The sequence below is a fragment of the Heptranchias perlo genome, chromosome 26 (assembly GCF_035084215.1).
Source record: "Heptranchias perlo isolate sHepPer1 chromosome 26, sHepPer1.hap1, whole genome shotgun sequence".
Lineage (NCBI taxonomy): Eukaryota > Metazoa > Chordata > Chondrichthyes > Hexanchiformes > Hexanchidae > Heptranchias > Heptranchias perlo.
The window spans coordinates 26,817,783-26,831,402 of record NC_090350.1 but is presented as its reverse complement, the minus strand read 5'-3'; positions in this window follow the sequence as shown (position 1 = coordinate 26,831,402).

Genomic DNA, 13,620 nt, shown 5'->3' with positions numbered 1-13,620 from the left:
CTGCTGATCTCTCTCATCGGCAGGCCTACCTGCACCTGGGTTCTGATTTCCGGCCAGGGGACATGCCTTCACCTGGAGTTTCCCTGGGCCATGCAAATAGTCTGGAGGAAGAAAAATTTGGACAGTTGTCTCCTCTCAGGCATAGCACATCTCAGGTGCACCTGTTGGACACTCCTTGTGAGCTCAGAGAGGAACATCTACCTTATTATTCTTATGGCAAACCAAATTAGAGCAAATTAAAATAATAGTATGAGATGGTTTAAAAAAAATCCGATTCAGTATAAAACATGAAAGGAATTGAATAATCAAAAAACTGAATAAACTTCCACTGAATTCCTGATGAGCAAACAAATTGGATCAAGAAGGTTATTCACTTAATAGGAATGAAGTATAGGATCAATGTGTACGTAAATAACACAATAACAGTAAATGGACGTGGTTTTTCATTTTCCTAAGTGTGTTTTCAAATGGGAACCAAAGAACTCTGGCTAGTGGAATATTTTACTGGAAAACACTCTCCAAATTTGTTTGGGTTTGGTTTACTACTGCCCCTTCCTCTTCCATTCTCATTGGATCCTCTTTTTCCTGTTACTACCCTTCAGTTACGTCGTACCCTCTTGTAAAGCACTCATGAAATTATCAAATTATTTCAATTATCACTGCACTAAAATCAGGACAGTTTTGAATTGTGGCGTCACCTCCCTTTAGAACTGAACCATTTTCCTCCTTCTGAATCAGATATTTTTCAACTCTTAGAATTTTTTTCCCATTCTGGCTGCACCTGAACTGAGATAAACACAGCTTTCCATATTACTGTTCTATTACACAATCCCACCCACTCTAGAAATCAATCCATTATTTAAGTTAGAAAGGTTGAGCCAAAAAGCACGAAATTAATTTGGTTTGGCCTAATGAGACTTCAGTCTTTTCGAAGTTATAACTTTAATTTTTCAAAATGTATTTTTCTTGCCTTTTAGAAGGAAACCTTAGATTACTGCAGTAAACTGAAACAGAGTCAATATTAACAGCCTAAAGTCAAGAATGTGGCAAAACAGAGTCTGAAACCACATGTAACCTCCCAAATTGATAAATCATGAAGTTAGAAAGTTTCAGGCCTCCATCCAGATTTACTGAACAACAATAGAGCCAACTGAAATAGGACAGCCAAGAACTTAAGAGTTTGGCAGAAAAGTTTCTTGATTCAGAGTGATGCAGGAAAAATATGGAGAGAGGGTTTAGGTGCATATGTATCATAAATGCAATACAGTCAAACAGTAAGTGTATAGATCCCAGAGATGATGTTGCAACTCTGTTGCAAGCAGGTAATGTATTTAATAATAGGGCAGGAAGGACTAACAGATGACAATTTCTGAGTGAGATGAACATTGGGCAGTTTTAATCTCCCAACCCCGTCCCCTCCTCTTCAATCAAACACTTTCCTCCAAAACATAATTTAGCAGATTCAGTGTATCCAGCTGATTTCAATGTCAGCCTGTCTTGCTATTCCATGAACTCTGAATTGTTTAATGAGCACTTTCAATGCTACATTACTTCGCTGCATACTTAAGAAGTCTAAATACTCCTCTTATCCAGGATTGTTTCCTTAGATTATAAGATTGCTTGTAATTATAGAAGATTTTACAGGCCAGTTTTCACGTGGATTGTTTTCTCTCATTTTGTACATTTTTAAAAAATCAGCACAAATGTTGGAGTCAAATATTTCAAAGAATTATTTTGAGGACACTTTTTTTGTGCTTTGAAGGTTGACTTTTCATTGGTCTAAAACACACAGAATTTTTTTCATATTAATGAATACGGAAAAAGATTCTACAATCTTTTGACATGTTTGCCTGTTTAGATGCTGAGTAGGATGGTTTGAGATGAAGATTGGAATTGAATTATAACCTTTTCCCCTTGGTTTCATGTGGGAACTATCAACATTTAGAACCATAGAACCATAGAAAAGATACAGCACAGAAGGGGGCCATTCAGCTCATTGTGTCCACGCTGGCTCAAAGAACAAACAGGTGCCCATTCTAATCCTACCTCCCAGCACCCGGTCCATAGCCCTGCAGCTTATAGCATTTTAGATGCAGGTCCAGGTACTTTTTAAAAGACTTGAGGGTCCCTGCCTCTACCGCCAATTCAGGCAGCGAATTCCATACACCCACCACCCTCTAGGTAAAAAAAAGTTTTTCCTCATGTCCCCTCTAATCCTTCCGCCAATCAGCTTAAATCTATGTCCTCTAGTTCATGAACTCTCCGCCAGGTACTCTCATTCACTATTTGGGGGTCTATAGTACACTCCTAGTAGTGTGACTGCCCCTTTTTTATTTCTTAGCTGAACCCATATTGATGATCCATTTAGCATATCTTCCCTTCTCACAACTGTAATTGATTCTTTAACCAAAAATGCAACCCCCCCCTCCTTTTTTATTACCCACTCTATCCTGCCTGAAAACTCTATATCCAGAGATATTGAGCTGCCAATTATCCCCCTCTTTAAGCCAGGTTTCCGTTATAGCAATGATATCATGCTGCCATATGTCTATCTGTGCCCTTAGCTCATTTGCTTTGTTTGTACTACTCCTTGCATTGAAGTATATACCCTTTAACCCCGTCAAATTCCTGTGCTGAACACTATTTAATCTTTGCTTCTTTTGCCTTTCTGAGTCGCTAACTACATCACTAACTGCTTTTCTACTTCCCGTTTCCTGGTCTGAATTTGTCCTATCTGTACCTGCCCTTTGGTTCCCATCCCCGCCATACTAGCTTAAACCCTCCCCAACAGAACTAGCAAATGCCCCCACGAGGATATTGGTCCCGGTTCTGCTTGGGTGCAACCTGTCCAGTTTGTACAGGTCCTGCCTTTCCCAGATCGGTCCCAATGCCTCAGGAATTTAAACCCCTCCGTCCTACACCATCTCTCAAGCCACGCATTCATCTGGTCTGTTCTCCTATTTCTGCTCTCGCTAGCACGTGGCACTGGGAGTAATCCTGAGATTACTAACTTAGAGGTCCTGCTTTTTAATTTATTTCCTAACTCCCTATATTCTGCTTGCAGGACCTCATCCCTTTTTTTTACTGATGTCGTTGGTACCGATATGGACCACGACCTCTGGTTGCTCATCCTCCCCCTTCAGAATGTCCTGCAGCCGCTCCAGAAGGATTCTGTACCAATTATTTAAGAAAAAGAAACCATTGTAGGGGGAAAATAGAGAGGAATAAACCTGACTAATTAATCTTGACATCTCAACTACTGTACATCTGAAACTTTTAAAGAAAAAACCTTGCATAGTTTGCTCATGGCCTATCCTGCTGGAGGGACTGGATATACCCAGGGATGGTAATGGAGAAACCTGGGATGTTTGCTGATAGAATCTGTGAGTAGGACTATATGAGGCTGTTGTTTAACTAGTCTGTGGGATAGCTCTCCCAATGTGGACAGCAGTCCCAAGCTGTTAGAAAGGAGTTGCACAATACCAGGTTATAGTCCAACAGCTTTATTTGAAATCAATTATTCAAATAAAGCTGTTGGACTATAACCGGGTGTTGTGCGACTCCTTACATTTGTCCACCCCAGTCCATCACCGGCATCTCCACATCATGGTTAGAAAGGAGGACATTGAAGGGTCAACTGAGCTGAGATTGCTTATCCTGATATGATGCCTGGGTCATTGCCAATAAGTCTGTCTGATTTTTTTTCTTATTACTGAACTTCGTTGTGATTGTTTACAACTGAGTGTCTTGCTGAGCCACTTCAAAGAGCATTAAACAGCCAATTATATAGTGGGAATGGAGTCACATGTAGACAAAACCATACAAGGGTGGTAGACTCCTTTTAGGGCTGTCTAGCAGGCTTCAATGAAGCAACTAAGCATAATTTCAATGTTCTGGTGCATAATAGGTTGCAAAAATGGATTTTGGAACCAATTTTTAAAGATGTTTCCAGCTCTAGAATGAACAGTAGGATGTTGGAGGCACAGGTAAAAAGAAAGTTTGTTATTGCAATGTAAATAATAAAGAAAAACAAATGTAAAATAGATTCAAATATAAACTATAGATAATAAATAATACCAAATATAAAAGAAAGAGAGTCTCAGGGAAAAAAATATTGAGAATAAGGAGGAAAAACCATTTAAAGTTTTTGGCGATAATTTTTCTAGCCTATCCAGGCTTAGCTATGCCTGAATTTTGTGTAATGGACGACCTTGCACAGGCAATTAGGGGGCTTGGTTGCCTCCTTCGGGGGCTTCTGGCTGCTGCTAGAGAGCAGCAAAGGTCCCAATGCCTGAAATTCTGTTGGGTAAGTACAGAAAAAAATCTACTTACCTCTGGGACACTCTTCTCCTTGCTACCAGAACCCCTCAGACCTTCCAAGGTGAGGGGTCACCAATGCAGGTCCACCGCCATCTTACTGAGACGCCCTGTGTCTGAGCACCTGACTGGCAACGCATAGGAAAATAAGGTAGGAGGTCAGGAACAACACTACCTCATTTAAATAAGTATATTGGGCATGTGCCTTGCTCTGCCCCTCGGGGGGAAGCCCCTGAAATCCACGTACAACATAAAATGGGCAGAGACCTGGTAGAATGGGTCTCCACCCCCTTTTTTTTTCTAACCTTTGCATCTGGGGAATAGGCCTTCTGCAGGGTCAAAGGTCAGGAAAAATGGCCACTTGGTTTTTAATTTAGGATTTATTTTGAAATATATGTTTGGGTAATATTCACTTAATATTACATTAATAATCTGCTCCTGAGATTGCAGTACCGTTATTAATATAATAGAGGATTTTTCAGCATCATAGTGTGAGCTGAAATTTTAAAAATGGCCTGCATTAGTATAAAATTCCTTCTTGTTGCCAGTAGTCTAAGGGTTAATTCAAAACCTTTATTATCAATGTTGACTTCCAAGGGAACAAAAGTTTGATTGCTAATCTGAATTCAATGTATCAATATGTATTTGAATCTGAGTACAATACTGAACCTCAAATGTAACTTGCTGTTTAACAAAATCCCCAAAGTATACAGTAGTACCTATTGTTAGGTATCAGTGAAAATCTAGGCCAGAAATCTGAGCTGAGCTGATTTTGGATGATTCAGTGAGGTCAGGTCAGAAGTAAGCTGTGCTCAGTTTGTTGTTCAATGATAGATTTCTCCATTTTACTAAAAGTTCAAACCCAAACTGAACAAAAATAAGTGTTCTGTTGATTCTGATAGCATCCGTGAGCTCTGTGTTTGTATCAAATGGAGTGTTCAACCAAAGCCTGCCCACTCATCACTAACAAATTGTTGATTTATTTACATCACTCTTCAACCAGGTGAAAACATAATGTTGTCTTGATGCCTAAAGCTGTGCTATGCTCAAAGGGTTAACCTATAAGCAGCAGATATCTACAGCAATGTTTTATTTATTCAGTTGATACTTGAAGTGGGGTGGGCTGGGGGAGTAACTATTTGTTTGTCTAGAGACTGAAAGTTACTGTACGTCCGCCACCAGACACATTGAAACAGCTGTCTCTCTCCTGCAGCCGGAGACGTCTGTTGTGAAACAGGGCGTGAGGTGGCCACAGCGGATTTCCTGGCTTGCCCAGCCAAGTTGTTGTTGTCTTAGACGTTCTAATGAATGTTATTTTTGGAGCGATCACAAATCGTGTGGATTTTTACTGCACAGATGGACAGGCTGTTGTAATATTCTGAAAATTTACTTGAGACCAGCTACTCTTCAGAGTGCTGACCTGTAGTCTTCTAGGACTGGACATGGAGGGATTTGCTATACAGCCAATAGACCAGAAAATGCAGTTATTAGAAATTTGCAGTTAAAGGTCAGAAGGAATTTTCAGTTGCGCAGTCTCTTGTAATAAAATTTTCCTTGGTTAAATTATTTCCTTTTCTGATTGTTTACTTCTGTAGATTGTATAAATAATAAAAGTCATACAACAGATTGTACAGTCTATAGTTCTACAGCTTAGGCATAAAATATGTATCCTAAACAAAAAAGGATTTAACAGGAATTTTAAATTACATTAGTGAGAGAATACAGTGAGTATAGTTAGAAAATTGTTTTTTTTATTACCTAATCATGTATCAAAATTTTCACATCCTTTCATAATCAAGACTTTTTTTTAGTATGAAGCTAATATGGTTTATTATATTTTTCTAATATGATATCCCATAAAACCAAAAAAAAGATATTTTGTTTTGTTCTGAGATCAATGTGAAATTTTAATCTTATTTATCAGTTTTATGCAATAATAGGATTGCAGTTCTCACCTTTGTTCCTCCACGCAAATTTATTTTTTGTTTGTATTTGATTGCTCCAAATTTCAAGGTGTAAACATGTTTTGCAACACCCACCAACCAATATATTCTATCCTTCCTCTAGATTTTCCATGATATATGAGGTTTGGAGTGTAGCAGGGGCATATACTTAGAAAATGCTTGAGGTGTTGCCACTAACATCTTAGTCATTTATAGTTACTGTACTTCTCTCATCTACCACTGCATACAATACTCCAACTCTAAGTACAATACTCCAACTCTAAGTGCAACACAAATGGTGTAAAGCTACAGATTTTTTTATTCTGTTTTCTCCGCTCCTGTTCTGAAGGTGTTGATTCATGTTGGGGAATTGCTCCATTGTCATTCAGTACCTTGCCCAAGTGGCTATTTATCACATATTGGACTAGACAGCGAGTGTTGACAAGCCAAGCCTGAGCCTGATCCTCCCCTCCCCTCATATCCACGCGTGTCGACAAAGCAGGAATTAGAGTATAGCGATTAGGAGTGGGAATCCTGTCTGATTTTCCCTTCCCTAACCCAGGGGCATTGAGGCTAACTGCAGTGCCTTTCCTTATTGCCCTCCTGGGTGAGGCAAGTCAATTCAACGCAGACCTAGGGGCGGAACCTGGTCTATTAACCGTAATATAATAATTAAGGAAAACTTTTTCTTTTATTTGCAAATGTATCATTACAGAGTGCCACTGTACACATGTGCACATGCCGTATACAGACTGAAATATATTGTTGATATACATTGTACAGAGCAAAATTTGGTAAGTGATGCACAGATGCCAGGTAGCTTTTAGATGGCCCATTAATAATTAATACTGTTCCTCCAACCTGGTGAGGCTTTTTTCCTCTCCGCACATCACACTTTTCCCATGTTTAATGTTACTGTGCTATGCTATTCCTTCCGCGTGGCTGGAAGAAATTCCATTGTACTGACATAAAAGCATATGGAAATTTGCTGACATACTTTCTTGGTAGCACGTAACAAACTTATGCCATCACATAAATATCACTCGCGGGTCTGTAGTGCAGTGTGTTTGTCAACCAAAATTAAAGAAGAAAATCTGTCTCTTTAACAGATTATGTAATCAATAAATTGACTTTCGTAAAGATAGCAACTAAGCCCTAGTGGTCAATGGGAAACTGTGCATGTGAATAATGGAAAGAAATTAAACAACATTTAAAAGTAAATTAAAATTGGTATAATACAAGTTTGATGATTGGATTTTTGCACTGAGGAGGTGCACTTTTAAAATTCATTTCATTGTTGGAGGAATAATATATTATTTTAAAATTTGAATAGTTAGACACTGATTTCTAAAACGGTTGCAAGGGTATATGCCTAGAAAATTACAGTCACTGCACCTCAATAGTCATTAATTGTATGAAGTACTTTAAGCATAGTGGTTATGTTACTGGGCTAGTAATCCAGAGGCCTGGACTAAAATCCAGAGTCATGAGTTCAAATCCCGCCACGGCAGCTGGCGAATTTAAATTCAATTAATTAATTAAATTCAATTAATTAAAATAAAAATCTGGAATTAAAATACTAGTATCAGTAATGATGGCCATGAAACTACCGGATTGTCGTAAAAACCCATCTGGTTCACTAATGTCCTTTAGGGAAGGAAGCCTGCCGCCCTTACCCGGTCTGGCCTATATGTGACTCCAGACCCACAGCAATGTGGTTGATTCTTAATTGCCCTCTGAAATGGCCTAGCAAGCCACTCAGTTGTAAAATCTCGCTACGAAAAGTCATAATAAGAATAAAACCGGACGGACCACCCGGCATCGGACCACTAGGCACCGGACACGACAACGGCAAAACACCAAGCCCAGTCGACCCTGCAAGGTCCTCCTTACTAACATCTGGGGACTTGTGCCAAAATTGGGAGAGCTGTCCCACAGACTAGTCAAGCAACAGCCTGACATAGCCATACTCACAGAATCATATCTTTCAGCCAACGTCCCAGACTCTTCCATCACCATCCCTGGGTATGTCCTGTCCCACCGGCAGGACAGACCCACCAGAGGTGGCGGTACAGTGATATACAGTCAGGAGGGAGTGGCCCTGGGAGTCCTCAACATTGACTCTGGACCCCATGAAATCTCATGGCATCAGGTCAAACATGGGCAAGGAAACCTCCTGCTGATTACCACCTACCGTCCTCCCTCAGCTGATGAATCAGTCCTCCTCCATGTTGAACACCACTTGGAGGAAGCACTGAGGGTAGCAAGGGCACAAAATGTACTCTGGGTGGGGGACTTCAATGTCCATCACCAAGAGTGGCTCGGTAGCACCACGACTGACCGAGCTGGCCGAGTCCTGAAGGACATAGCTGCTAGACTGGGCCTGCGGCAGGTGGTGAGCGAACCAACACGAGGGAAAAACTTACTTGACCTCATCCTCACCAATCTACCTGTCGCAAATGCATCTGTCCATGACAGTATTGGTAGGAGTGACCACCGCACAGTCCTCGTGGAGATGAAATCCCGTCTTCGCACTGAGGACACCATCCAACGTGTTGTGTGGCACTACCACCGTGCTAAATGGGATAGATTCAGAACAGATCTAGCAGCTCAAAACTGGGCATCCATGAGGCGCTGTGGGCCATCAGCAGCAGCAGAATTGTATTCCAGCACAATCTGTAACCTCATGGCCCGGCATATTCCTCACTCTATCATTACCAACAAGCCAGGGGATCAACCCTGGTTCAATGAGGAGTGTAGAAGAGCATGCCAGGAGCAGCACCAGGCGTACCTAAAAATGAGGTGCCAACCTGGTGAAGCTACAACTCAGGACTACATGCATGCTAAACAGCGGAAGCAACATGCTATAGACAGAGCTAAGCGATTCCACAACCAACGGATCAGATCAAAGCTCTGCAGTCCTGCCACATCCAGTCGTGAATGGTGGTGGACAATTAAACAACTAACGGGAGGAGGAGGCTCTGCAAACATCCCCATTCTCAATGATGGCGGAGTCCAGCACGTGAGTGCAAAAGACAAGGCTGAAGCGTTTGCAACCATCTTCAGCCAGAAGTGCCGAGTGGATAATCCATCTCAGCCTCCTCCCGATATCCCCACCATCACGGAAGCTAGTCTTTGGCCAATTCGATTCACTCCACGTGATATCAAGCAACGGCTGAGTGCACTGGATACAGCAAAGGCTATGGGCCCCGACAACATCCCAGCTGTAGTGCTGAAGACTTGTGCTCCAGAACTAGCTGCGCCTCTAGCCAAGCTGTTCCAGTACAGCTACAACACTGGCATCCACCCGACAATGTGGAAAATTGCCCAGGTATGTCCTGTCCACAAAAAGCAGGACAAATCCAATCCGGCCAATTACCGCCCCATCAGTCTACTCTCAATCATCAAGCGGCACTTACTCACCAATAACCTGCTCACCGATGCTCAGTTTGGGTTCCGCCAGGACCACTCGGCTCCAGACCTCATTACAGCCTTGGTCCAAACATGGACAAAAGAGCTGAATTCCAGAGGTGAGGTGAGAGTGACTGCCCTTGACATCAAGGCAGCATTTGACCGAGTGTGGCACCAAGGAGCCCTAGTAAAATTGAAGTCCATGGGAATCAGGGGGAAAACTCTCCAGTGGCTGGAGTCATACCTGGCACAAAGGAAGATTGTAGTGGTTGTTGGAGGCCAGTCATCTCAGCCCCAGGGCATTGCTGCAGGAGTTCCTCAGGGCAGTGTCCTTGGCCCAACCATCTTCAGCTGCTTCATCAATGACCTTCCCTCCATCATAAGGTCAGAAATGGGGATGTTCGCTGATGACTGCACAGTGTTCAGTTCCATTCGCAACCCCTCAGATAATGAAGCAGTCCGAGCCTGCATGCAGCAAGACCTGGACAACATCCAGGCTTGGGCTGATAAGTGGCAAGTAACATTCGCGCCAGATAAGTGCCAGGCAATGACCATCTCCAACAAGAGAGAGTCTAACCACCTCCCCTTGACATTCAACGGCATTACCATCGCCGAATCCCCCACCATCAACATCCTGGGGGTCACCATTGACCAGAAACTTAACTGGACCAGCCATATAAATACTGTGGCTACGAGAGCAGGTCAGAGGCTGGGTATTCTGCGGCGAGTGAATCATCTCCTGACTCCCCAAAGCCTTTCCACCATCTACAAGGCACAAGTCAGGAGTGTGATGGAATACTCTCCACTTGCCTGGATGAGTGCAGCTCCAACAACACTCAAGAAGCTCGACACCATCCAAGATAAAGCAGCCCGCTTGATTGGCACCCCATCCACCACCCTAAACATTCACTCCCTTCACCACCGGCGAACTGTGGCTGCAGTGTGCACCATCCACAGGATGCACTGCAGCAACTCGCCAAGGCTTCTTCGACAGCACCTCCCAAACCCGCGACCTCTACCACCTAGAAGGACAAGGGCAGCAGGCGCATGGGAACAACACCACCTGCACGTTCCCCTCCAAGTCACACACCATCCCGACTTGGAAATATATCGCCGTTCCTTCATTGTCGCTGGGTCAAAATCCTGGAACTCCCTTCCTAACAGCATTGTGGGAGAACCGTCACCACACGGACTGCAGCGGTTCAAGAAGGCGGCTCACCACCACCTTCTCAAGGGCAATTAGGGATGGGCAATAAATGCCGGCCTTGCCAGCGACGCCCACATCCCGTGAACGAATTTTTAAAAAAATGATGTTTCAGTGTGACAATAAACTGGTATATTAATGCAAATATTATTGTTATACAAGTGACATTGTGGTTGCTTACCCAGTGTTATATTTTCAAAATGTTGACCTGCTGATCTACAGGGCTTTTGTCATAGCAGAGGAGATGTACATTTGCAATATACGTAAATCCACCCTTGTGGGTGATTTCCTGACTACTTTATTTTTGTCCCATGTTGGTATACTGTTCTACAGATGCTGTTATCCCTCAGCCAAGTGCTCATTCCTCGTGAATGAGCCTAACCTGTGAGCATTCAATTATGGGAGGCATCACATCAGACTCTGATCCTGATCTTACCTACTGTCTGCACACGAGCATTTTCCAACAGGAGTCACTGGAAAACAATCAGGAACAGAAACTCTGGCTGATTTCCTGCCCCTTAGCCTTAATGCACTTTAATCCTACTTTGGAAACGTTACAAGCAGTGATGATGAGTGAGATTTTCTTCGAATATTTTTTAAACTACCTTTTTACTTGGCAAATATGTTGCTGGACTTTATCCTAAAATTGATTAAATCATATCTTTGAGGAGCTGGTCAGTGGGATAGAAAACAGCTGCGACAGGTCATAAATGGTCTCTTGTAGCAGCATAGCAGAGAAAGAAATAAGGAGAGATTTTGTTTGATAATGCTCCTGTGAAGCACCTTGAGATGTTTTCCTACGTTAAGGGCGCTATATAAATGCAAGTTGTTGTTGTTGGAGATGGACAAAAAAGCATATTGTTCTTGTAAGTTGGTGTTGCTGTATTTTTATATAGCATGAAAGCAACTTGCCCCTGATTTTTTTTACTGACAAATTGAAGGGCCCAGACTATCAGAGGACACACTAAAGTTGAAAAGAGTAGGAGAGAAATCAACTTAAATCAAGAAATGGACCTAAAACCGTTTTATGGGCCAAAAATGAGTACAACAATATCCAATTTAGCAGGGCAGAGGCCCTCTCTCATTTTGCTAAATTGGTCGGGGCCTTCTATTTTAGCCTGATCCTATTGAAATGAGGCTCCTGCACTCATTTCCAACCTGGATTGATAAATTACTTTACACTAGTCGGAGCTTGTGATGTGCAATCACCGACTGGGATTTCTGTTGAGGGTTCTAACCAGCTGTCCTTAAAGGGACCACTGGAGGTCACTTAAAAAAGGCCCCGAAAACTTTGAAAATGTTTGTATTTCATGGAGTCGGAAAGAGCAGGAGTTCTCCCCTTGGCTCCACAAAACAACTGCGGGCTGCTGCCGACCCACACTCGCTCCCCCTACTGATCATCTCCCCCCATCCCCAGCCTTACCTATGGGCCTCGACGTGGGGTGAAATTGGTAAGGCCCCGACCATGGCGAGCTGCTTCGGGGCACATGAATGGCATCCGCAGCTCGCCTGCTTTATTCTGATGATGCCCAAGGACCCTGAGGAATTTAGGCCCCATTTTGTGATAATATAATGCAGCTCCTCATATCTTGAAGCTCTGCTGAATATGTCTTCTGTCTATTACAGTGTAATAAAACATTTTTGTTTTTCATACAGTATCATAAATACTCATGTACTAAGTGACCTTGTACAAGTCCATCTGGTCCCCCAAATTCCACTCAAAAACCCGCAAAGGAATCCTTGACCCATGCATAAGTTGAGCGTCAATAATACGAAAGCTTCTAATTGCCAAAGTTCACACCTTCACCTCAGCTAATGTCCACAAACACATTTTCTCTTCTTAAAAGGTGCATCCCAATTAGCTGTTACATTTTCTGCAGCATTGTGATACAGGCAGCCTGCCCAAGTGGTTATTCTTCAATGCGAGCCTAGACAGTGTCCGTTGGCTATTCAACATAGAGGGCATCACAACCAAGTCTGATTATGTCCTCACCTGCCATTTACACACATTTTTAATTTCCTAATATTATTTCTTACTTTGCAACAGTGACTACACTTCAAAAGTACCTCATTGGCTGTAAAGCGCTTTAGGACATCTTGAGGTCGTAAAAGGCGTTATATAAAGAAAGACTAAAAGATTTGAATTTATATCAGAGATCATTGGATCAAAATTGGGAAACCTAATTGATGTTTCTCTCTTGAGTCTGAAGATCCTCTCACCATTGCCCTGACTGGGATCAAATCTGCACTTTATATTTATACATATCCTAAGATTACTTTCATACTGTAAAATTGGTCTAATAAGAAATATTGTAAGAAAACTAGAAAGAAAATAAAGGCTGCAGAGATGGAATTGTCTTTTTGTGTAATAGTCATTAGGAGAGCGATAAAATCCAATTGAGGATTTCCTAATTTCAGAAAAATGTACCTACAGGATTGGTGTTAATGATAAAAGGATCTGAATCAGGTGGATATGACTGAGCTCCTTTCTCCCAACGTGGTAATGCACCAGACATAATTCCTGCAGGCTCTTTCACGACCCACATAGTTCAATATTGTAAAGTTTTTCTTTATAGCTTGCCAGCTCTGGGCATTCATACACAGTTGGCAACTTTCAATTCAGACTCTGAGGCTGCTTTCCACTTCTGTGGTACCAAAGGCTCCTGGGAAAGGCAATGAAATCACAGAAAAGTGTGAGGGTCACAAACATTCTGTCCCCACTCTGTCTGAAATTTTAGCACGCAG